General features: G+C 32.3%; 1 protein-coding gene across 4 annotated transcripts in view; it reads right to left on the bottom strand.

The window, feature by feature from the left end:
• The window catches only part of LOC106644045 (dystrobrevin beta), a 190,503-nt gene extending 168,001 nt beyond the window's left edge, over window positions 1-22,502 (bottom strand). For 3 of the 4 annotated variants that reach the window (XM_089594703.1, XM_089594705.1, XM_014359391.2), the window contains exon 1: window positions 22,048-22,502. The gene's annotated coding sequence lies outside the window, so the exon portion shown is untranslated. Of the gene's footprint in view, window positions 1-21,762; window positions 21,772-22,047 lie in introns of those variants that run through there. The other variant, XM_089594704.1, reaches the window with a different exon arrangement.
• Between the last annotated feature and the right edge of the window lie 503 nt (window positions 22,503-23,005).

The following is a 23,005-nucleotide window of genomic DNA, read 5'->3' as shown; positions in this document are numbered from 1 at the left end:
GGCGCTTGCTGGCCGCTTTGTTTTTTAATATAATAAATAAAATAACACAAGCGCCTATTACCACACAAATCGGAGCGCTTACTGGCCGCTTTGTTTTTCAATTAAATAAATAAAATAACACAAGCGCCAATCCCCACACAACCCGGGGCGCTTACTAGCCGCTTTGATAATCGAAATGATAAATAAAATAACAAAAGCACCAATTACCACACAACCCGGAGCACTTACTGGCCGCTTTGTTTTTTAATAAAATAAATAAAATAACACAAGCGCCAATCCCCACACAACCCGGGCACTTGCTGGCCGCTCTGTTTTTTAATTAAATTAATAAAATAACACAAGCGCCGATCACCACACAACTTGGAGCGCTTACTGGCCACTTTGTTTATTAATTAAAAAAAATAAAATAATACAAGCACCGATAACCACACAACCCGGGGCACTTACTGGCCGCTTTGTTTTTTAATATAATAAATAAAATAACACAAGCACCTATCACCACACAACCCGGAGCGCTTACTGGCGCTTTGTTTTTTAATTAAATAAATAAAATAACTCAAGCGCCAATCCCCACACAACCCGGGGCGCTTACTGGCTGCTGTGATAATTAAAATGATAAATAAAATAACAAAAGCACCAATTACCACACAACCCGAAGCGCTTGCTGGCCGCTTCGTTTTTTAATATAATCAATAAAATAACACAAGCGCCTATCACCACACAACCCGGAGCGCTTACTGGTCGCTTTGTTTTCAAATTAAATAAATAAAATAACACAAGCGCCAATCCCCACACAACCCAGGGCGCTTACTGGCCACTTTGTTTTTTAATTGAATAAATAAAATATCACAAGCGCCAATCACCACATAACCAGGGGCGCTTACTGGCCGCTTTGATTATTAAAATGATAAATAAAATAACAAAAGCACCAATCACCATACAACCCGGGGCACTTCCTAGCTGCTTTGTTTTCAATATAATAAATAAAATAACACAAGCGCCAATCACCACACAACCCAAGGCGCTCAGTGGCCGCTTTGTTTTTGAATTGAATAAATAAAATAACACAAGCGCCAATCCCCACACAACCCATGGCGCTGACTGGCCGCTTTGATAATTAAAATGATAAATAAAATAACAAAAGCACCAATCACCACTTTACCCGGAGCACTTACTGGCCGCTTTGTTTATTGATTAAAAAGAAAAAAATAACACAAGCACCGATCACCACACAACCCGGGGCACTTACTGGCCGCTTTGTTTTTTAATTAAATAAATAAAATAACACAAGCGCCAGTCTCCACACAATTTGGGGTGCTTGCTGGGCGCTTTATTTTTTAATATAATAAATAAAATAACACAAGCGCCAATCACCACACAACCCAGGGCGCCTACTGGCCCCTTTTTTTATGAATTGAATAAATAAAATATCCCAAGCGCCAATCACTACATAACCCGGGGCGCTCACTGTCCGCTTTGATTATTAAAATAATAAATAAAGTCACAAAAGCACCAATCACCACACAACCCGGGGCACTTACTGGCCGCTTTGTTATTTAATTGAAAAAATAAAATAACACAAGCGCTAATTCCTACTTAACCCGGGGCGCTTACTGGTTGCATTATTTGTTTGAAGAAAGCATCAAATGATAAAAAAAGTCAAACGCAACTAGAATGTGCTCTTTATAGTTTGGTGATGGGCATTCGTGTTATTACTTTATAAATTTTATTAATTTTCAAACTTATCATCTAGCGCTCCGGAATGTGTGGTGATTGGCACTTGCGTTTATTATTTTTTAAATTATTATTTACAGAGTGGCCAGTAAGCGGCCCGGGTTGTGTGGGGATTGGCGCTTCTGTTATTTAATTTATTATATTAATTAACAAAGCGACCAGTAAGTGCTCCGGGTTGTGTGGTGATTGGTGCTGTTGTTATTTTATTTATCATTTTAATTATCAAAGCGGCCAGTAAGCGCCCTGGGTTGTGTGGTGATTGGCGCTTGTGTTATTTTATTTATTTAATTAAAAAACAAAGCGGCCAGTAAGCGCCCCGGGTTGTGTGGGGATTGGTGCTTGTGTAATTTTATTCATTTAATTAAAAAACAATGCGGCCAGTAAGCGCCCCGGGTTGTGTGGTGATAGGCGCTTGTGTTATTTTATTTATTTAATGAAAAAACAAAGCGGCCAGCAAGCGCCCCGGGTTGTGTGGGGATTGGCGCTTGTGTTATTTAATTTATTTATTTAAAAAACAAAGCGGCCAGTAAGCGCTCCGGGTTGTGTGGGGATTGGCGCTTGCGTTATTGTTTAATGTATTTTATTAATTAATAAAGCTTGTGATACTGTTTTTAGGCGCGTTGGGTTATTGGGTTAAATAGCTTAGGATTAATTTATTAAGTTATGGTGTATGAAATGTTGTCAAGTTATCTGGGGTTTTGCGTCTTGCTCCATATAGCCAATTTGAATTTCACGCAAGTTTGCCAGTCGTATTTGAGAGCACTGAAAGCAAGTGACAACTCGAGTTTTTCTCTTTCGAGTCTTTTGACTCTGCAACCAAATATAAGCTATGTATATAGTTAACTGACTTGCTCTCGCTCTGGCTTGAATGTTATCTATAAATCTTATTTAATTAAATCGTGGAACCAAATGTTCATTAATTATATGCACAGACTTTTGATTTCAATACATTATTTTTGTACTCTCCCGTACTCTTAACATTTCCAAATCCATTTATGTTTTTAAAAAATATATAGCTTCAACTATTTTTTAAGATTTTCAGAACAGCTTTAACCACAATTTTATTAATTTTACACATCCTAACTGCTGTGAACTGTAGGGCAAGCTGTGGAGGATATCAATGAACATATGTGACTTCGAAAGGGACGTCACGTGTCCTTCTGATAACTGAGGTAAGGCTTATGCCCCAATGTGGATTGTTTTGCTCTTAAGGGTTCAAGTCCCCTCCGTGGTAGATTTTTTTTTTATTCAATTTATCATTTTGTCTTCATTTCTTTTAGTTATGTTTCGTTAAAAAAAAGTACATATACATATATATATGTCGTGAACATTTTTTTCGGATACATTAAAATAAATATTGTTACTTTGATTCTTCTTGTTAGCAAGGCCATTCCATAATTTCATAATACTAAAATAACTTTTAAGGATTTTAACATAATTTGTGCATTTTAAAACTCCTAAGAAATTATGAACATCCTATTTACGACAAAAAAAAAGCCACCTATCTACTGCTATTTACTTAATGTTGAAATTTTATTCAGTAAATGAATTTGATGAACACAATAGAAAATAATTTGTTAGTATATATCAGTGCCCTCCGGTGAATTTGGAAATTCAAAGTGATCAGTGATCCATTGGGGGCGAAATGTGAGAAAATAAATAAATACAAGTAAAGTGTATTTAAATTTTCTTGCGTTGATTTATTAATGCGCAAAGTTTCGCTGACAATATGCGTCAGCCTCATCAGGCTACAAAATTAAAATTAAAAACACACAATGAGTGATCTGGAAGGCTCAAACACAAAAATACAATAAATTTTTATGTAAATTGTTACCACAGATACGCGAGAATTCGTGAGTTTGGTTGACTTACTCGTCACCTGTCGTGCTATCGACTGACAATAAATTACAACAACAAGCCAGCGCTTATATAGGTGGAGCCGCAAAGGTAGACGGTAAAGGGCGATAAACTCGATCGGGACATTTAAACTTTCGTAGTAAAGGAAGGTATGCTCTATTAAAGGAAAGCACATCCTCCTTTCTATTGATGTTGTGTTTGTCGAGTTTTATATAAAGCATTTCGGAAATAATTTTTTTTTTGTAATTGGATTCTTCGTCAAGGATTTTAAAGTTATCCTAATCGAATTAAAGGTCGAAATTGATTTGGTGTGCACAAACAACGGAATCAGAGTTTTTACTTTTCATATGTTCACTAATGCGGACCTCCGCCGCTCGCTTTGTTTCACCCACATATGACGCAGGACAATTTTTACAATAAAACTTATATACTACATTTGTCTGTTTATGTTTATTCGTTGTATCTTTTCCTAAGCGGACGATATGCCGCAGTTTATTGTAAATAAGAGGGTAAGTGTGAATATTGTAGGGTTTTAACATGGTTGAAATTTTTTCAAAATTATTGTCAATGTATGGTATGCCAATTTTGCAGAGAGGGTAGGTGTTTGTAGTGCTTCTATTATGATTACTATATTTGTGTTTTTTTAATCTGACCTTTATGTTTTTATTAATAAAGTTAAAAGGGTAATTATTTTTTATTAACAGGTTTTTCACCCTAGCAATATTCACACCGTGAAAACGTGTACTGGCAAGTAAGATCGCCCTATCAACCAAATTAAAAACAAAATTTCTTTTATAGCTAACTGGATGACCAGAAAAATAATTCAAGATTCGTCCGGAAGAAGTAGGTTTTTCAAACCAGTCAAAATTAAAATAGTTAGAATTTCTTATCATCGTCAAGTCTAAAAAGTTGAGTATCTTGTCAATCTCCATTTCATATGTAAATTGTAGTTTGGGATGATATGAATTAAAAATGTTTAAAATTTGGTCAATATGGTCAACATTAATAAAAAGTTATACATCATCCACGTAACGAAAATAGAAAGATGGAATAATATTATAGTTATTTTTTAAGATGGAGAGACAATCATTTTCCAGGTCGTCCATTACAAGGTCAGCAAACAAAGGTGAAATAAAAGAACCCTGTTATTATACTTACCCTCTTATTGACAATAAACTGCGGCATATCGTCCGCTTAGGAAAAGATACAACGAATAAACATAAACAGACAAATGTAGTATATAAGTTTTATTGTAAAAATTGTCCTGCGTCATATGTGGGTGAAACAAAGCGAGCGGCGGAGGTCCGCATTAGTGAACATATGAAAAGTAAAAACTCTGATTCCGTTGTTTGTGCACACCAAATCAATTTCAACCTTTAGTTCGATTAGGATAACTTTAAAATCCTTGACGAAGAATCCAATTACAAAAAAAAAATTATTTCCGAAATGCTTTATATAAAACTCGACAAACACAACATCAATAGAAAGGAGGATGTGCTTTCCTTTAATAGAGCATACCTTCCTTTACTACGAAAGTTTAAATATCCCGATCGAGTTCATCGCCCTTTACCGTCTACCTTTGCGGCTCCACCTATATAAGCGCTGGCTTGTTGTTGTAATTTATTGTCAGTCGATAGCACGACAGGTGACGAGTAAGTCAACCAAACTCACGAATTCTCGCGTACCTGTGGTAACAATTTACATAAAAATTTATTGTATTTTTGTGTTTGAGCCTTCCAGATCACTCATTGTGTGTTTTTAATTTTAATTTTGTAGCCTGATGAGGCTGACGCATATTGTCAGCGAAACGTTGCGCATTAATAAATCAACACAAGAAAATTTAAATACACTTTACTTGTATTTATTTATTTTCTCACATTTTGCCCCCAACGGATCACTAATCACTTTGAATTTCCACAATAATAGTTTTGTAAAAATTTTAAAATTATTTGCAAATCTTTAATAAGGTGTGCTACTTTTATTAATTTTTAGACAGCCAGAAGAATAGCAATGAATGAAACAGTTCGATGAATAAGTAATAAAAATTATTCGGCAAGATTCTGAGACAAAATATTTTCTATAATACCGCCGTATTTTGTTTGAACAAAAAAAAAAAATGAATTACCTTTAACGGTGATAATTAAAATAAAGATACGATATTTAGTAGAAATTATGAACATCCTATTTACAACAAATAAAGCCGAAGGCAGAAGGAAACTCATACTTTTACTACAATTATATCAAATATGATTATTACGAGTTAAGTACAACCTACATCCAATTATACGTGAATATTTATTTACCGATATATATATGTATATATTCTTTGTACATTATTTTTTAGCTTACATTTACATTCCTTAACAATATTTTGCGGTTATTGCATTGACAAAATTCGTGCTACATACATATACAAACATGAAAGCAGATTCTTTAGTCTTTATAAATAGTGCGTATTTTAGATTAAAAATTCTTACAGAGACTGAACAAAGCTTTTTTCATTTAAGACATTAATTTCAATCACTTGTAACTCGGAGTATGGATTAAAAAAAAAAAATTTGTATTGTGTATAAACAATTAACCTTTTTACCTACAATAAATTGTTATTGTAATTTTTCAGAAATAGTTACCAAAATTTTTTGACAGCGCGTAAATCATACACAGTTAACAAAAGTTTTTTTTCCTGTGTTTTGAAGGTGGCAGTGTCGTTTAAAGATGTATTCTCACTACAAAGGTAAACAAACCATAAAGTTTTTTATTGGGATCAAACCTTCTGGACAGGTAATCTACGTAAGCAAGTGCTACGGTGACAGGGCCTCAGACAAGGCAATTTTTTGTCAAAGTGGATTGTTAGATAAAGTGATCCCTGGTGAAGATGCTGTGATCGTCGATAAGGGCTTCTAAATTCCGAATGAGTGTGAAGAGTATAATATAAAGTTGTACAGACCTCCTTTTGGTAGTAAAGATGAGCAAATGTCAAGAGAGGAGAGTATGCGAACAAGTCAGAGAGAGTTTATACTTAAATAATCATGGAAATAATAAAAAACTTCCGGATCGTTAAAGCAACCATCGATTGGACCTCGACCAAGTACATGGATGACGTTATGATCATTGTATGTGGGCTCGTAAATATGAGTTCTCCGATCATTGGCAAACATGGTTACATTTATTAGTTATTTATCAATTAATAAAATGTTACTTTCCTTAATACACTTGCAATAAATAACTTTTTTATACGCTTTACAAAGATTCAAGTTTTTATAAATTTTTTTCTCAAGTTTTAAGGAACTATTTTTTATGGTCAACAGTATTAACAACTGACAATTGTAAAATGTGACTGAAATAACAGGGAGACAAGGTATACGTATTAAATTATGTACAAATGATTCATCTTTTTGAACTTCTATAAATTCACATGTATCACAGTTTGACTCGTAGACAACTAGGTGACATTTACTTAGCTTCTTCAAGCATAGCCCCAATTGGATTCGTCCATAATATTAATTTCTACTTTTTAATTGTGGTTTGTCTTCGTTATACCACCTAATACAAGATAATTACTTTAATAAGATACTATCATTCACTTGATCATTATTCTTCGAACAGTTAGTTTCAATTAAAATATTATTACACACGCAATCGGCACTGTATCTGAGCCAAGGCAACGTGTTTAAAATTAAAAGTCCTACTTCATACGCTGCTTTTCCAATTTTTTATTCGATAACATTTTTTAGTCTTAGATTCATCTTCTTGTCCTCCGAGAGTATGTTTATTACCTTTAAAAGTTCATTTATATAGACTTGTCAATTTCTTATCCCACTCATCAGAATCATGGGACCTTCTCATGCAAGTAAAAACATTACAGCACTTACATCCAGTTATCCTTCGACTGTCTTTATCCTGCCATGTATCGTTGTTTTGCTTCATTGTATACAAAATTCTTTCTTTGACTCTTTTGATATTCGAATAAATATTTTTGTTGGATTACATTGCATTAGCCTTAGCTACAGTATTAAGTAGAAACTTTTTTAAGTACTTATACCAAATGTCGTTTTCTACTAATCTTAAGGTGGTTCTTCACTTAGAGAATATATACATGGAGGAAGCATTGTATGCTCCGACCGCAAGACGAGATGAGAGAGACAAAAGACAAATAGCAGTACAACCTTTCTCTCTCTAACACGCCTCTGATTGGTTGGCCCCCTTCCGTATATATAGGTATAGTCGTATCCACGAGTGGCGGTTGTGGGGGAACAGAGCAGATATATGTAACCTAAGCTTTGATGAAAAAGAACTTATACATTACCAGAGAATATAGAATATATCCTCTTTAAGTATAGAAGGCCAAAGCGGAATTCTGAGCAATACACACTAAAACAATAATCTTCCATTACAACATAATTAAAACAACAAAATTTGAATAAAAATTTCCAATTTTAATTAAAGCCCTCATACCTGGTTAAACAGTTCATGTATGGCTGATGACTCAGTTGGAATGTTTGTCTTCGATAGCTGAGCGGTCAAGAATGCTCGATTAGCTTCTGCGCTCTGGGCTTTCAATCTGATCTATGCTTTTTTTTTTTCAGGTATACATTTTCATAATACTTGTTTAATTACATTTCGTTTGTTTATAATTTTTATGTATTTTTATAAATAAATTTATTTTATAAGATTACACACTTAAATAATAAAATTTAAAAAACTACTCTTGGCTAATGCCAACAAAATACTAATGTGAGCATAAATTCAATATTATACTATTACAATACGTCGTATAATTTATTTTTTATTGGCATTACTCAATGGAAACCGACGGGAAGGTGGCAGTATTTTTCATTAGGATAGGATACATGCAGGATAAGAGGCATATTAGATATTAGAACCCCAATAAATCCGTATCGATCAATGCAGTAAATAATTAAACAAATAATATTTACACTTGTAATAATAATAATATACAAAAAGTATTTACACATTTTTGCATTAGTATTTTACTGGCATTAGCCAAGAGTAGTTTTTTAAATCTTATCATTAAAGTGTGAAATCTTATAAAATAAATTTATTTATAAAAATACATAAAAATTATAAACAAACAAAACGTAATAAAACAAGTATTATGAAAATGTATACCTGAAAAAAAAAAAAAAACCATAGGTCAGATTCGAAGCCCAGAGCGCAAAAGCTAAGCGAGCATTCTTGACCGCTCAGCTCTCGAAGACAAACATTCCAACTGAGTCATTAGCCATACATGAACTGTTTCACCAGGTATGAGGGTTTTAATTAAAATTGGAGATTTTTATTCAAATGTTGTTGTTTTAATTATGTTGTAATGGAAGATTATTGTTTTAGTGTGTATTGCTCGGAATTCCGCTTTGGCCTTCTATACTTACAGAGGATATATTCTATATTCTCTGGTAATGTATAAGTTCTTTTTCATCAAAGCTTATGTTACATACATCTGCTCTGTTCCCCCACGACCGCCACTCGTGGATACGACTATCTTACTAATATATAAAGCAAAGTCGCTAAAACCGTTGTAATCGCTAACCGCGAAAACTACTGAACCGATTTTGCTGAAATTTTGCACACTGATTCATGATACTTCCTAGATGGTTTTAGTATAGTTTTTATCTTAAAAAATTCAATAACAATAGCAATAAATGAGCTCAAAGTTTTGCAAAAATACGCTATCTTTTCACTTCAGTTCAGTAAAATCCGCTAGGTGGCGTCGACATAAAATCGAAGCTACCTGCAACATAATTAAATAAGTGTGGTTATAATAGGCCGGAGCGTATCGATAGCTGTACAGTCGAGCTTCGGCAGCTCATCAAGCTGTTCAGAGGATGCTGGTGATAGTCCTGCAGCTGGGTATCCCGGTTACGGACGACACTCTTCTCCAAGGGGGAAGGGACCTAAGTGTTCCTTCACCCTGAATCTCGACGAGTGTGATCAAAGAATAATAAATTACTTCCAACCGATGCCGTCTCTGCCAGAATACCAGGAGACACATTTAGCCAGAGTACAATCTGCACCAACTCTTCAGAGTTGTGTGGCAGTCCCACCATCCCACCTGTTGTAGTTAGAGAATTTGTGGCTACAAATGTAAGCAAGGAAAAACAGCTCTGAGGGTCACGGGAACCACAACGGCTTTCTTCTTGGTCGACGCGTCCCCAACGCGCTTACCCACATGTTCCCGTCTAAAGATGAGCAATTGAGCAGTTGGTTATCCGGGGAACGACCCGAGACGAGATATTCTTTGGTCAGCGGCGTATCTCCCTCCATCACAGTCTCTGTACATCGAGACTCCCAGGGTAAGAATCAAGCAACCCGTAGCCAGCTCTTCATCATCAGGAATAATAATGAAGAATAGCCTGGAAGTTTCACCACTGGCGCTTTTTAGGGCCATTATAAGTATTTACGTTCCCTACTTAACCATCAATTTCATCGGTTCTTTTTAGGGGCCACCTAAGTGTAAACTACCTTGCCAACAAATACATTTTTATTACCATTTCCGGAAGCGATTCGTCGACTAAAAGACTATATTAACTAAAGACGGGCACTATTAAACCAAGTCAGCTATTCACTGGCAGACGTCACCTGCGGAGTTGTTTCAGAGGAATCACTGATCCTCTCCAAGGTCTGCGCTGGGCAAACCTATAACAGCTATAAAGGAAAAAAAACTTGAGCCAACGGGACAGCCTCCACTGGACAAGTATCACTAACCAATCTCCCCATCTAAGATCACCAAAACAACTGAATCTGAAAATAAAAAAGGTGCTTTAGACACCAACGTCTTCGACGTTATACCGGGAGACGTTGGGAAAGAGCACTACAACTAGCCCCAAAGCTTCGGACTTTGTAATTTTTCTCCCAATCAGTCTGGGTCTTCAACAGTAAGCCAGAGAAGATCACCCTGAGGTATCCAGGTCACAATTTCTGTTAACTGCAGTCAAGAAAGAGTTAACTTAAGAAGCTCACCGGTCTTTTTTAGGGCCATCGGACGTCGAACTACCTTGCCAACAAATGTATTAAAATTAACAAAGTTGACTGAAAATAGCCTTTAGGGGTCATAAAAGTCGTAAGCATGCCAATAGTCGCAAAAGGGTATATTGGAAAGAAAACTTCAAATGTATTTAATGAATACAATTTGAGGCGTCAAGAAACTGACGCAGAAAATTTATCGAGATTGAAACAGCAGCGTCAAAATCGACAACTTAAGAGTCCATTACGTGAGAGATCAGCTTTCCATTGTACCCTTACAGCAATCTCTGAAATCTTTAAAGATCCTACTTCAGATTTTTAAATAAGTAGAAAATGTATTTCTGTTTTTGTGGCAATAAAAATGTTGGGTTTAAGGTCCAGGACTTTGTTGCTCTGGTAATAAAATAGTGAGATATGAGAAAAAACAATTTTTTTTTAATATAAATTTTTTGGGGGTTTAAAATCTTAACAGCTTTAAAAAATAGCCCTTTTCGTGAATTACACAGAAGAAACTAAATCAACAACTTCTTATAGCCATCGATTATTTTATGGCATAAATTTTCAGCATAATTATTTTTTTGAATTTTCACACCTTATTATTTGACCAAATAAACTATATGGATTCCGAAAAAATATTTTTTAATAAGAAGATTTTTGTTCTGAGATGTATCGGGAGTATGTGTAAAATTTTCTAGCTAAAAATGTTTCACATTACATGTCAACACACTACGGTGTTTTATTTAGTAAGTCTCGGGCGAAGCCGAGACGGGGGGGCTGCTAGTACCTATATATACGGAAGGGGGCCAACCAATCAGAGGCGTGTAAGAGAGAGAAAGGTTGTACTGCTATTTGTCTTTTGTCTCTCTCATCTCGTCTTGCGGTCGGAGCATACAATGCTTCCTCCATGTATATATTCTCTAAGGTTCTTCACGATGGTGCCGTATCAAAGCGACACGGGACCCTGGTGGTTTTCTAATTTTCGATTAGCGTATTATTTGCAACATAAAATATGTTGTACTGGCACTTGACTATAATATCATTGCATTTACATACAAATAAAGCTAATAAAGTCATAGTAAGAGTTATAAAAAATTTCTTTTTTGACGCAAGGTTCTGAAAATGGCATGTACGCTCCTACTCAAGCAGACGTTGCCACCGATTTCTGCATGTACCTATATATATAATTTTATACAATCGTCGAGCGTCGTCTGCCGCACAAACGTAACCCCTTCACTTTTGTTTTTATTATCCGATGTATCCGAAATATTGATATGCTTCTTGTTATGATTACCTTATGTACGTTTTTAACACAAAAATAAACTCTAATTTTCATTTTCAACAAATATTAATTATAAAATAATTTTACTGATTGTCTTATTACCATATTAGTAAGTGAGTCATTTTAAATTTGCGCGCGCGATCCGAGCGTCTGCTCGTTTACACGGCAGACATTTCGCTCTCGCTGATCAATAACTGATTACGTTTACGATTAAATATCGTATACTATTTTTCTGATTAGCCCAAACTTTTGTTATATTATTAGAAAGCTGAAAAATTCTTATTTCACTACAAACTTTTTCTATCACGATCTTAAGTCTACTTTACGGGATATTACATGATATCGTAGTATGGAAAAGTAATCTACATAAGAATACATGTTAAAAGTGCATTTTTTTAATGACTTGTTTTCAAAAATTTGCCTGATAAAGGGACTTGAAATTTTAAGAGAAGATGCCTTATAACTTTAATAACAATCCATCCAAGTTTCCCTGTAAGTTTAAGTAAATGGGTTAGGTGAAGAACCACCTTAATAACTCCACTGTAATCATATTCGCACCACAAAAAGAATTTAACTCTATTATCACAGCCGATTCTGATTTAAAAGTCTCATTTGTTTCCAAAATTTTCAATACACTTGCAGGTACTGCAGTTGGTTTTGTAGCATTATTGTTTGTTAGTCTTAAGTTTAATATGGAATCAATGACATGTAATCCTAACTCACTTTAAACATCTGCAGTATTAAATTTTTGAAAAATTGAACTTTTTACTGATGGTGACATGTCACATTTTGTGTGGGCTTATGCTCCATAGCAAAATTTTGCAAATGGTGTTGCAGCATATGCGTTGTTGACTTTTTGTTTAATGTAACCTCACTGCTGCTTCGAATATGTGCAACCCGATTTCTCTTCAGTATTCTTTAACTTTCTATCAATATTAAATTTATTAATTATACAATACTCTATTAATTAATATTAAGCACTTACCAGTTTAAACACAAGCATTTACCTACAGTATGCTAACAACAATCAGAATTCCCCGGCTAACAACTTAATACTGCACTAATTTCTTTTTTATTATTATCATTTTTAATATCAATGGCGATTTAATGGGGGTAAATATTTAAAGAAAATGGTTGCAACCATAGAGAAAAGTATTTATCTGATCCTGTTCTAGTTTTTTTATAATGACCACATAGAAAAATATGATTATAATTTGAAATTCTGCTGCCGTCTTCAAAAGGCCTTACACCATCATTAACATGTTTAATTAACTCAAATATTTATATAATAGGGCATGACATTTTGATGTTTTAAAAAGGTTCAAAATTCGTTTTGTAGCATAAAAGTTTGTTAGTTTAAATTTAAATTTAGCATATTTACATTAAAACTCAGTTGGATAAGATAACCGAATAATATTATAATTGAATTCTATTACTAAAATATTTCTTTTTGTTGCTAGATGCCATACAAAGTGTTTTCCATAAATTGAGCCATCTGTTTACTTTATCAACAACGAAATAACAAGCACCTCATATACACTAAACATAAGAATACACTTCTGCTAGGTGTACATATACACCTATTCGCTGTGTGCAAGTCCTTGGAGGGGGTAAAATGAAGCGATCTAAGAGCCCATGGTAAGAGAAATGTGCAAAATTTCAGGGCTCTTGAGGACTCATAACATTATTGATAACATTATTGATTGAGTTTTCTAATATTTCGAATCACCGAAGGTAAATATAATTATTATCATAATAAACTCATGGTTCACAGCTTTTCTATTAAAAAAATATTTAATACAATCTTCAATTATACGAATGGTAATTAATAAAATAAAGCTAGTGGAGATGTCACTTACTGTCACTTACGTCATACCCGCGTAACTTTACGGTCGAAATGAGTCTGTTCTGCTTCAAAACTAAAATTTAAGGTTATGTTACTGGCTTAAGTGGCGTTTTTGTTTTAATAATTCAGATGTCAGGGTAACTTTTTGCTTTAACATTGTATATAACAGACAACTAGGATATTTACAATTGTTAAAATTATGGTTGCTTTCACGTTTGCTGTCTTGATAAATCTGTAAACTTGTAATATTTGCTATTTATAATGTATTGGATCCTCAAAAGTCCTGAAAGTACGCACTATTTCACCATCAGATGGCGCCAATATACTTGCACACAGCGAATAGATTGCGGTTGGTCTTGGCTACACTTGGCTGTACTGAAGTTTCGGTAATGTAACTGTCAAACTTTTTATATTCATATGTAGGTTAGGGAGCTATCAGGGGGTTAGATCGGTACAGTCAACCTTAAGAGTTGGTTTGAATCAAAAATTAGTGTCTTTATTATCATTCTTGATAAATTATGCAAGCTGTTCCATATCGTTTAGCAGAAGATTACTCATAGGCTAGAAAATAGAAAATCATTACTTCAAAATTAGATTTATGTGCAATGTTTTATGTCTCGTCTGCTGTATATAGATTTACCACGGCGTTTTGTCCAAACTTTTAATTGAAGTATTTCTGAAACCGTGACGGCAGGCTTCTTCAAATTTGGATATGTTATTTTAATTGTTACTAACAATAAGTTACAATTTTTTTGAAAGACTTGTAAAAATATTTTTCAAGTTATTGGTGACAATGTAAATGCCGCAACGACGTTCTCATAGAAGCCTGTGTATAAGATCCTAAGTTTGCTATTTTTTTCTCAAAAACTGTGACACTACGGTTCCTGAAATTTTAGTACATTGTTAACATAATAAAAACAAACACATAATTTTTTGAAGACTGTCGTAAGAAATTTGTTTTTCACTCTAACCCACTTGAGATGGTTTTTGACATGTTGATAGAGCAAAACTTCTATGGTTTTTATTAGTTAATGACTAAGTCAAACTTGAATTCATGCAAGTAACTTTATCATGTACAAAAGACATACAACAAATTTCAACTTTACATAGATTGTTATAATATGCGTCTTTAAATAACTCCTCGCAACCCCTGCACCACCCCTCGCAGCCCCACAGCACTATATTTAAAACAATGGTACTGTTTAAGCACCCCAACAATTTTTGAGAAAAGTCAACAGATGTGTCCGTTATTTTAACCTAATGAAATTGTTCTATACGTCTTTTTACCCCACCTTCCATAATATTTATTAAACTACTGTTGTCCTCAATTGGGTATTGTTATCTATTCTTTTACTATATTTATTACTGGATATACAATTTAGTGATTAATCTAAGGTGCGTTCGTTTTTTTGTTATTATTATTTTATCCATACGTTAAGTTTGAAATACTAACGTGTAATTTAAAGACGTGAAAAGATCATACAAATGTTTTCAAACTCAAGTAGTTAAACAGTAATAGAAACCGCGGTAGTCCTCATCTGTAGCCCTACGAAATGACAAAGACATAAAAACCCTGATACCTCATGATTTTCAGAAAAAAAAACAAAAGAAAACAGTTAATACAGTAATCTGTTTACTTATTACAAATTTTTTGAGTCATAATATTTTATTAAAACTGTTATGTTCTCAATTATTTTCTTTTTTTCTTAAATAACTTGTCTGTCTCCAACCTTTACCGTTTGATGTGTACGTACGATATTTTTCTTAAAATTTGCATCTTTTCAATTATTGTTTTTTAAAACATGTACAAATAAGTCATCACAAAAATAGATAGAAAAAATAAATAAACAAAATGAGTGATTTAATTTAAAAAATAGTATTAATAGTAACGCTAAATCCAAACGTTAATTTCAATAATTATTAACAAAATTTTTGCCTAATAAAATATCATCATATCATGTAATATGCTAATTATTTATTATTCCATGCTTTTTCAGGTTATAAAAAAATATGTTTACGTAGAAAATGTATTTGTACAACATGGAATAATTCTTTCTCATAGTACACACAGTAATAAGGAACTGTATTTCCCATTTTTAAAACCATTATCGATTCTGATATTCCTTCCGTAATACTTTGAGGAACATTCTTCAATCCCATCCTTCTCACACATTTAATAATATACTTGGTATAGATAGTTCTTCCACCCCCTTGATAAAATTTTGATGGAGATTAATTAACAGTTTTCAAATAAACTTTCTGCTTCAAGCTTTTATGTATAAATGTTTTATTTTTATTTTTTTACTTTAAAAAATGAAGACTATTTTAATTTCATCATACTCTACTTAAAATATAAACAGTTTTGAATCATCCTTATTAACATATATACATTTAACAGCACTATAAATATTAATCAAATTACTTGGCTGATTCTATTAATTGACTCATAACAATAACCTTTTTTAACAGAATAACACTTTCGCGGTTTGTATTATCGTATAACTAAGTGTCATTAAAATTTATGTATGTATTAGCATTATGCCATACAAAGAAAATAAAAAATTATAATTTTTTACATATCTCTTCATCAATATTACAAAAAAAAAGCTTAGCGCGGCCAGGACTGTATACTTACACATGAATGAAAATATAATTGATATAAATTTGTTTATAATCTTACTCTGAGTAACATAAATTGATTAATTATCTATATTATTCGTATGTAAAGTCCATCTGTTTGAACCCTGGGCAGTGTGAAAAATTATTTGAAGATATGTATTTGAAAGTTTATATTCAAGTACCTATAAAGCCTGGTATCTTTTTAAAAAATAAAATAAGCCAAAATAACCCATTTATCTGAGAAATGGCTCAAATTTTTCTAATAAAATCAAATTAAAATTGTTGCACTATTCCTAATTCCACATTTCCTCTATAAATGAACTACTGAATATGTGATTTTTCAATTCTTTAACAGAACCTTAGAATAAACAGTTTTTAAAAATAAACTAAAAATTGTTTAGTTACTTTTAAAAAGTACATAGTTGCTGTAGTTTTTACTTGGATATGAACGGTGTTGCCGAGATACTGGAAAAAAGTTTACAGTTTTATCAAGTGGGTTTTTTAATCCCAATGAAATTAATTGTATCTTAAATAAATTTAAAAAAAGTATAACTATTACGGTTGACGTTAGCTTATAACCCTGCTATTGTACCGTCAACATGAGTCACCATATCCCAATTGTTGAATTATTTTAATAAATGAGTTTTGTCTTTTAGTACTGTATAAGATTTTTAAGAGGACGAACTTAAAGACTGGTGAACAGCATATGTTTGTTTAAAAAAATTAATTTCTTATTGGTAAAAAATTCGCAGACTGCATGGTTTAATACTTTTTTATCTACTATACCATTTCAATAATAAAATTAATAACTAACTTTCTACTCACAATATAAATATTGTCCTAAACTTACGTTTAAATTTTTTATTTTTATAGGTGTCAATCACTTTTTAATTACCAATAATTTTTTCTTAAAACTACAAATTTTCAGACATTGAAGTAACACATAGATTTATTTTATTTTTTTTTTTCTTTTTTTTTGTTCATCAATTTTTTTTATCAATAATCTTTAAAGTATCACTTTTTTACCAAAGAAAATTCATCTAGATTCAATGAAAAATATACAATTAAACAAGAACAGAAAACAAAAATATTTGACCGAGAAAGATTTTAAATAGTATACAAGACAAAAAAGGACCATGTTTTGATGTAAAAACCAAATTAAAAAAAAAAATTTCTAATAATCAAGACTTATTTTAAAAAACAGTAATAATAATAATTGAGCACAGTTTAAAAAATTAAAGGCAAATCAGCCTACTCCAAGCATGACTTATTAAGTTGTTTAAAAAACGGAAAAGAGAAACAGATTGGTTAACAAAAGAAAAAAAAAATGTTTTTGAATAAGCCACGTACAAAAAAAAACATCAACAACCATCGAACGAAAAAAAATCTTATATTCTACACGAAACTTAAATTTGCAAACGCAAAAATTTGAAAGAGAACTACGAAAAATTACTAGTAGATTAAATTGATTTGGTTTCTTAATTGAAAAATTTAAAAAAATGAATTAATCAACATAAAATAGATCTTTTGGCTGATAAATTAACTTTCAAAAAAAAACGATTAAATATTATCCTTTTCTTTTAGCAATAGAATTGTGTTCATACGATGTTAGTTTTGTTGATTTATATAAACTTACTGAGTAATTTGTAGTAAATGTTATTCATTTAAGTAAACATGATAAATAATAAAAATAATAAACTATTCGTCTGTGCTTTCTTAACTTGTCGATTAAGTTTTTATATTTTTGTTCATCTTACACCAGTGTATTTTCTTTACACTTAAGTGGATATATTGCTATATTAGTTTTATAATTTACAGTGTAAATGTTATGTTCAGAGGATATTATGAGATCACTCAGTAGCTTTTCATTTTTTTACTGTTAATTAAAACAATTTATGATTTTTATTACCTTTTTCTAACACATTGTTTTCTACTTGTCCAAATGTTGTCCTCCAACAAGACTTACAACCATAATTCAGGTACGTTGTTCGAATATGGGTGATTCAAGACATTGTTTTCTTAACTATTCGTTAAATACTTTGAAGGTAAAAACGATTTTTTGTTTTTTCCACCACCGTAAGAAGAAATTTGGTAAATTGATCGTTCCGTTCGTAACAACATTAGCTACTGTAGTATAAACTTAAGAATTTTCAATTGCCATCAAATATGTGTCTGATAGTATTTTATTCGGCTTGTATAATGTATGCAATTTACGATTTTAAATTTGAATATATGGCCATATCTCCTCAAAAAATGTCCATAAAACAAAACTATCAGTGTGGAAAATCTATGTCATAAGCATGTTAATCATCAAAAAATAAATGTCAGAAATTATCAGACGATTATTAGTATCAATGCATGGGGTTAAAATTATTATAATTCAAGACCTCTGACAAAAACTGTTACCTCCCCAGACCTCTAGCAAAAAACTACAACGATTCTCTGATTCCAAGCGAAAACTACGACGATGCTCCGATTTCAAGCGAAAACTACGACGATGCTCCGATTCCAAGCAAAAACGAAAAGTTTTTTAGGGGAACTTTTATTTATTTGTACGAGAAAATGTAATATCTATGGGATAATTTTATGTGGGAGCATGAAACAAACCCTAGTACACTCAAGGTGGTTCTTTCATGAAATGATTATAAACAGAATAACATGAAACCTTGAGGAATTATTTATTTAGTAACAATATGCAATCCCTCAAAATTTAAAAGTAGGCTGACGAATATAAATGCAAGAAAATGATAAATGAAAAGTAAATTTTAAACGTGTGCTCGTATGGCAACTAAGTATTTCTTCACTATAAGTTGTAGTCTATTAGTTATTTATTTACTGAACACTATTAAGTAAAAATCTGATACAATAAAGCTTACGTAAAACTAAAAATACGACCATCTCGAAATACATATGTTCACGGAATTAATCAAAAGACATTAAAAGAAACACAATACTTAATCCAACTTAATAAACAATAATAACAAATCATTGTTTGAAATTTCAGCAGTATCAATAAATATTAACTTGATAGTTGCACCATTGACTCGGGAGTCATGAAAGAGCCACCTTAATAATCAACACCAGAAGTTGAATTTCAAAGCCAAATAAATATCAGTACATACTTGTTCTGTTGGAAAATGTAAAATTTTACTTTTCTGATTCATAGTATTGGATCCAAAAAAATTTTTTACACACATACGGTAATACTGTTAATAAAAGAGGAAAAATTTTGTTATTTTTATATTTTATGTAAAGACCGTGCACACACACACTTCATACAAAATAAGTTTTTTTTAAAGATTATTTGTTTTTTAATTCAAAGAATTTCGTGGTGTTCCATTTTAAATTTATAATAATATTTTTCTGAGCCTTTATCATATGCATTTTACTAATAATAATTATAAATAATTTTTTTCTATTAAAACATCTAATTTATAATTGTAAGGCTTTAAAACGTATGAAAGTATTTACATAGTCTCTGCTATATAAATAAAAAAATGCCAATATCGAGATCATCTTACTTTTTGCCTGAAATCAGCAAACTGTCATTTTCGTTAAGAAAGATACGAAACGTGAATTATCATAGGTTTTCCTGAGCCTACATCTTAGATTATGAGCACCTAAGAACACACTAGTTTTTTACTTTTCTTACAATATAAGTAGCTGTATTTGAGTTATTTCTAATAACATCTAATTTTACGTCTTTCTCAAACAATTTTCAATGAATCTCGCAGTCTAGTTTTGAAGTATTCTTAGAAATGTCAAGAATTTGTGTCAACCCTTCCTTTCATAATAAAACATCTAGTTATTTAGTAAATGCTATGTAATAAATAATGTTATAAGGCTGAAAAATTACATCAACCTGACTGACAAGGCAGGAAACTTCAATTTTCTCTGGAATACCCTAAAATATGGTGAGAGTGATAGATATAGCAGAAATCTGTTTTCATGTAGGGAATAAAAACTAAAAAGCAGATGACATTGCAGACTCTAATTCTCTTATAGATGAGAAGAAACAGTAATGTGTCTAATTGCATTCATACTTTGTATGTTGTAAAACAAACTCAATGGGCATAAAAACTTTGTTTAGTGCTCGCTAACGTGATAGTTATCGTTGCTGTATTTTTCTTCATGGTTATAATTATTTCAAGTATTTTCATGCGATGGATAATTTCAAGAAACCTAATTTCGTAGTTTGAAAATAAAGCCACAGACAGTGTACTATGCTTACACTTACAAATTTTAGTGTCAAAGTAGTTAAAAAAATGTCAAAGTTTTATTTAAGTATGAATGATTGAAGTTTTGTTTTTAGAATTATTTTTATTTTATAATTATATAACAAAGATAAGTTCAGTTTTTATTTTCTAAGACTATTATTAAAAGTAAGCTCATATAACTCTCAGTACTCCTGTTTTTTTTCATGTTAAGAAAAATTAAATTAGAAAGTGATGCATTGTCTAAGGTTCGATACAAGTGATTAAATGTTATTTATAAAAATTAAAAAAGTCCGACGTTATGTGTGTGTGTGTGTGTGTGATCAATTGTATGTTTTATTTTAAGATTCTTATAATTAATCAATTAAGTTGGAGTTTTCTTGTTTAATTTTTTTTTTTTATTTCAATGTTATCAATTTTTAGAAATTAATTTTTTCGCTAATTATTGTGATTACAACATAATTTATATTAAAAAATCGGATAGATCAACCAGTTTTTTGCAGAATAACGTATGAAGATAAAAAAAAAAATGTTGTGTGAATGTATGTCTGTACGAACAGTTTCAATCTCATAACTTCTTCGACCAATTTTCCTGAATCAAGGCTTATTATTTTTTTGTTTTAAAGTTTTTATCCCCACCAAGAAAATAAAATTGAGTTTCCCATCTACATACTCTTCAAATTTGATTTTATCGACTTTTGAAAATCGATTTTTTTGAAACAGTTGATTTTTTAAAAGTGTATATTATCAATTTCTCTACAAAACAACGTATTTAGATAAAACCTTTTATTTTTATGAGTGTGTTAGTTTATCAGTGTATACGTGTATTTACATATCTATACACAGCCGCACCTCAGGATTGTTGGCTCTGCATGTGATACGAAAACAATAACTTTTAATACCGTTGACTGTATCAAATCCGTTTGATATTTTGGAATGTCACTGCAGTAATTCCAGATTACTTTTAAACATTCTGATAGACTAGGTTGTAAGAAAGAACATAAAACAACTTATCTACAACAGCATGATGCTTGTGGTAAAAGGCTAAGAAATTAAAATTTTATCATAGTTATTGAACGTGTATTAATGTTGGAATGAAAATAGATAATATTTCTTGAAGCTTAAGGAGAGCTACAATATCAATGATATCACGATGACAGTTTTAAGTTTGTTTTCGTGGATCTGTAATGAAAATGAATAGATTTGTGTACTGACACAGAGTGTTTTCTTACTGTTAATGTCAATAGTAGACTATCCATGTTAATTTCTCATCTTTACACTTGAGATTTCAACACATATATTTTATTTACAGTTAATAAACAATTTTGAGAGTAAATAAAATATTTTCTCAAGTGTAATAATGTGGGCGTGCGCGTCTAGCCACTTGAGCTGTCAATGGAGCCCAGTGAACTGCGACGCGCGTACTCACACTCGAGGCAAACTAAGTACACATTGAAAACGAGATGCCAATAAGCAAGCGAGATGCTGGACTACATGATTCATGGTAATATACATACCTCAAAGCCGGGGTGTCCACTTAATGCCGTATTCTAAGCCCTCGTTTTTTCTAGCGACTATTGCTGCGACTTTCGTAAAACTAGAAGTGCGATTTCAGGGCAGCAGTTAAGCTACCTGCTGTGTCACACTTGCTTAAGTGAACGGTTTTTGCAGCCATTTCTGGTGCCCCCTGTTCAGATAGAATCGCCACAGGCTCACGACAGAGGTTGGTGTTCAGACAAATGTCTCACGTTGAATAGGAAGCACCTAACTACGCAACAACGCGTAATTCAGAATCCAATTTTGCAAACAAGTCGTTCATCGATGACGTTTGACATTTTTCTGCTGCGTGCTAGTACGACGCTCGTATTCACTGCTCGGCGCAGTTTGCACAATCATCGATAGAAGGCGCTCTGTTCTGTATCAGCTCTTGCCGGCTCTTGGCTTGGTCGTGACTGAAGTGCCTGTCTGCGTTCCACAAACACTGTTACTGCTGTCAGTAGTATCAGTACCTCATTACTTGTATAATGTAATATACATTTAAGCCAAAGCCAGTGCAATATGTTATGTAAGTGCGAGAGAGACAGCAAAACAAATAACTCTCGTTTTTTACTTGTTCAACATACATCTCATGTTAACTGCCTTAGGCTGAATTAGTAATATGAGTGATTAGAAAATGCACTGCTGACTTGTTTTAAAATAGCCCTCAGGAGTATTACTATGTATACATATTTCCATGTTCTCAATGTCTACCTTCTCTTTTGCACTCAGGTATTAACCGACGTTCTGATTAGTTGGAAACAAAACGGCTTTAGCCAATAAAACTCGTCGGCGCTAACATCACTAAGCTGTAGAGAGGATAAGTACACGGAAAGACCTTTTTCATTGAAAATCCCCTACTTCAATATTTGATCACAAGAAGTACTAGACCAACGTTATACTTATTGCTTACTTACACAGAAATTTTTAGTCGCACCT

The sequence above is a fragment of the Copidosoma floridanum genome, unplaced genomic scaffold (assembly GCF_036245765.1).
Source record: "Copidosoma floridanum isolate Cflo_tuat_1 unplaced genomic scaffold, Cflo_Japanese_pri ptg000021l, whole genome shotgun sequence".
NCBI lineage: Eukaryota > Metazoa > Arthropoda > Insecta > Hymenoptera > Encyrtidae > Copidosoma > Copidosoma floridanum.
Note: the sequence above shows the minus strand (reverse complement) of the source record. Positions and strands in the feature narration are given on the sequence as shown.